The sequence below is a fragment of the Pteropus vampyrus genome, unplaced genomic scaffold (assembly GCF_000151845.1).
Source record: "Pteropus vampyrus isolate Shadow unplaced genomic scaffold, Pvam_2.0 Scaffold14, whole genome shotgun sequence".
Lineage (NCBI taxonomy): Eukaryota > Metazoa > Chordata > Mammalia > Chiroptera > Pteropodidae > Pteropus > Pteropus vampyrus.
This window is the reverse complement of record NW_011888795.1, coordinates 2,781,618-2,786,094: the sequence shown is the minus strand read 5'-3', so window position 1 is coordinate 2,786,094 and position 4,477 is coordinate 2,781,618. Positions and strand designations below refer to the sequence as shown.

General features: G+C 32.5%; 1 pseudogene; it reads left to right on the top strand.

Annotated features, from left to right (window-relative positions):
- Positions 1-4,118: 4,118 nt before the first annotated feature.
- LOC111734463 lies at positions 4,119-4,237 on the top strand (annotated as a pseudogene).
- Positions 4,238-4,477: the final 240 nt, after the last annotated feature.

The window sequence follows — 4,477 nt, the reverse complement described above, 5'->3', positions numbered from 1 at the left end:
TAAGATCTTTATACACATTATTTCACTGAATACACACAACAATCCTTTGAATTAACTATAAATAGTATCTCCATTTTTCATAAAAGGAAGTTGAGTCTTAGAAAGATTGGGTAACTTGCTCAAGAGCACACAGATAAAAGAACCCAGAACCTAGATTCAAACCAAAGTCCCTCAATAAAATGAGTACATCAAAATTTGTCTTTCTTAAAATGTCACAGAAATTTCTACATTACCCAGAAACACATTATTGTTAATAGTCTCCCTATAACTTGCTTTAAGGTATGACTAATTCAATAACATCTTTATAGCTACGCCTTAAAAAATATAACACATTCATTCTCAAGGCTGAAGTGTTCTTCATGAATTATTCTCTGAACCTGATTCTAATATATTTTTAATTGAAAGACATTGTGCTTAGACTAAATAGCAAAATCTGTTTGTAAGCCAGCCGTAAATGGTAAGATGACTCCTAAAAAGCCTGTAAACATTCAACTTGTAAATTGCCAAGAAATAAATCTATTAAATTTCAGTCTTAATTTGTATCACTTCTGGGTTTTTGTGCTTCTGGTCTAGCTCTTCTCCTCTCTCCATCTTTTCTTTCTCTTTTCTAAGTAGAATTCAATCCAGATTTTCAAAGAAAATCAAAGTCCTCTGGCATTATACAAACATCATATAATGATATTATGTACCATAAAATCATTAAGTCATAGAATATTAGAGTAAATCTTACTGATTACCTAGTATAACCCACTCAGTTTATGGAGGACAAACTGAGACCCAGAGAGAAAAGGTCATACAGTAAATTACCATTCTTTTCTTAGAGAATTATATACAGAATTTATATAGAAGTCAAGAAAATATGGTTACATTACTAATTACTATAAACCAATTCCCCATTCTTGCCTCAGTTTATCCATGAATGGAATGGAATAGAATAGAATTAATTAGATGATCTCTAAGAAAACTTCCACCTTTAATGTTTTTTTTCTTATTTTTCTCACCCGTAAAGAGATATGCAACTATGTTACACTTAGTCCACATCTTTATCTATATTTTTATTACACTTGAGAATTCATATCCACTATTCCAAGTTAACTCAATATTCAAAATTATGAACTTACTGATAAATAGAATTATTGGTACACTAGTTATCATAATTTTCAACATTAATCTCAAACTCGTTATTAACAGAGACCATGAATATTACATGTTCTCACTTCCAAATAATGTAGCATTTCAGTCTGGTTCCATTGGTAATCAGACACAAAGACAAGCTGTGTTAAATTCTATTTGGTATAAGTAACAAAATCCCAGCAGACTTAAGCAAAATGTGCATGTATTAGAAGAACACATAAGTATCTTGTAAAATAATTGAACAGCAAAGTTGTAACTGGCTTCAGGAAAAGCTGGAATCAGGAACTTGAAAGTCTCAGAATGCCCTCCACCTTTCTTCAGTTTCTTTTTAAAAATGGCTTCGGTCTTCTCTTAAAATAGACCACTTTTCTCCACACTTTGGAAAACATGACTGCCAGCATCAACAATGTTTTACATACTAACCTTTCAGCTCACAGAGAGACAATGGTCCTATTCTTAGCTTGAAGACTAAAAATCTCAGAGAAAAGTGACTCTGACCTGGTTTGCATCACGAATGCCCAATTCTAAACCAAATAATTGGGATCAATGGTTAGGGTTTGAGGCATTAACGTAATGATTCTCTTAATAAGCAAATTAATGAGAAAAAGGACAGTTAAAGGAAAGGGGTTCTTAGCAGACCAACTCTAGGTTTCTACTCCATCAATAAAGTTATGGATTCCTAAGTATAAGTTTGGTATTTGAAATCAAGGAGAAAGTTATTTTCTAAGATGTCTGGAGTAATTGAAAGATAATAGCATAAGATAATGCTGCAATGAGAAAATTAATGCCTAGATGGAAGTTCAACTTCAAGCACATTTTATTCATATTTTACATGACAATATGCCATGGAGATTGCAATCAGTTTAACCTTTTCTAAACAAAAAATATTAATTCAGTGTTTTGAAAGCACTTCTTTACATGGCAATACATTTTTAATTTATAATGATTGACGATGGTGGAAAAATAAAATTTTTATGTAAATTCATTTTCAACATTTCAGTTTCAAGTGAAGGAACAAATACTTGCATTTATTCCTAAATATATCTATATATACATAAACATATAGATATGTTTTATCCACTCCTTCACAGTTTACCTAAGCTTTCTCCTACTTTTTCCAACTTTTTTTTTCCTCCTACCCTATTAGAGGTGAAATTCTAGCCATTACAATAAGAGATTGTGGGCTGTTACTGGTACCAGAGCCATTCATGCTTTTCAGTAATACCTAACCCTTTACCTGAGTTGTGTGGGTTAGAATAGCTACAAATTGGCAGTTGTGATCATGTGAACAGGAGATGAGAAGACCGACACTGTTTCCCTTGTGCTAAGAGTGACAGCAGTATTGCTCTCCTGGGAGCTTAGTGATGAGAAAGGGAGGTTCATATCATGAATATGTACCAGTTGTTTTGAATTATCATAAAACAAACATGAGATTTGTTTTACTTTTCTGGTAAAGATATTTTTAGAGCAGTTTTAGGTTCACAGCAAAATTGAAAAGAAGGTACAGAGACATCCCATATATTTTCTGCCCACACACATGCATATTCTCCCCCATTATCAATATCCCCCAACAAAGTGTAACATTTGTTACAATTATTAAATCTATATGGAGACACATTGTCGCCTAAAGTTTATAGTATACACTAGGGTTCACTTTTGGTGTTTTACATTCTGTGTGTTTGGACAAATGTATAATGGCATTTATTAACCATTATAGTATCATAACAGAGTATTTTCACTGCCTTAAAAATTCTCTGTGTTCTTCCTATTCATTTTGCCCTCCCCATTAACTCCTGGCAATCACTCTCATAGTTTTCTTTTTTCCCAGAATGTCATAATGTCATATGGTTGGAATCATATAGTGTGTAGCCCTTTCACATTGGCTTCTTTAGCTTAGTAATATGAATTTACGTTTCCTCCACATCTTTTCATGGTTTTATAGCTCTTTTTGTTTAAGTACTGAATGATATTCCATTGTCTAGATGTACTACAGTTTAACCATTCACCTAGTGAAAGACATCTTGGTTGCTTCCAAGTTTTGACAATTATAAATAAATATCCATATGCAGATTATTGACTGAGCATAAGCTTTTAGGTCCTTTCGGGAAATATCAAGAGTGAAATTGGATCTTAAGAGTATGTTTAGTTTTGCAAGGAACTAGCGAACTGTCTTTCAAAGCAGCCAAGCATTTTCCATTTCCACCAGCAATGAGTGAGAATTCCTGTTGTGCCACATTATTGTCAGCATTTGGTATTGTCCGCATTTGGAATTTGGCCATTCTAATAGGTTTCTAGTAGTGTCCCATTGTTGTTTTAATTTGCATTAGAAAAATAGTTTAAAGACACAGAATAGAGAGCCTCGAAATAGACCCACAAAAATAGTCAACTGATCTTTGACAAAGGATTAAAGACAATACAATGGAGAAAAAATAGCCTTTTCAACAAATGCTGTTGGAACAACTGGACATCCACATGCAAAAAAAAAAATAAAAATGAATCTAGACATAGACCTTATACACTTCACAAAAAAGTAACTCAAAATGGATCACAGACCTAAATGTTAAATGTAAAACTAAAAATCCCAGAAAATAGCAGAGGAGAAAATCTAGATGGCCTCGTGTTTAGTGATAACTTTTTAGATATGACATCAAAAGTACAATCCTATGTAAGGAAGAATTGATAAGCTGGACTTTATTAATATTAAATTTTTCTACTCTGTAAAAGACACAAGAGGATGAAAAAGCAAGCCACGAACTGGGAGAAAATATCTGCAAAAGACATATGAAAAAGGACTGTTACCCAAAATATACAAAGAACACTTAAAATTCTACAATAAGAAAACAAACCGATTTTAAAAGTGGGCCAAAACCTTAACAGTACCTCACTAAAGAAGATATTCAGATGGCAAATAAATATATGAAAAGATGCTCCACAACATATGTTATCAAAGATGAGACTTTTTATTTAAAAAAAAAAAAAAAAGAGTCTATGGCCATGCTACCCTGAACATACCCGATCCCATCTGATTTTGGAAGCTAAGCAGGGTCAGGCCTGGATAGTACTTGGATGAGAGACCACCTAGGAAGAGCAGGTGCTGTAGGTGAAAAAATAAAAAATTTAAAAATTTTTACAAAAGAGTACTTGGTTGCTCAATTTTCAAAAACAGGTTGATATGGTTATTAGATTTCTTAGTAATAATTGTAATAAATTAATATTATGTTTCACATTTTAAAGTTAATCTGTTAGAGACATTTATTTTACTTGTAAGATGACTACTTAATAGGAACAGCACCTAAGATGTGTTTTCATTCATGGAGAATATATACAGTTTTGGTACTAGTTG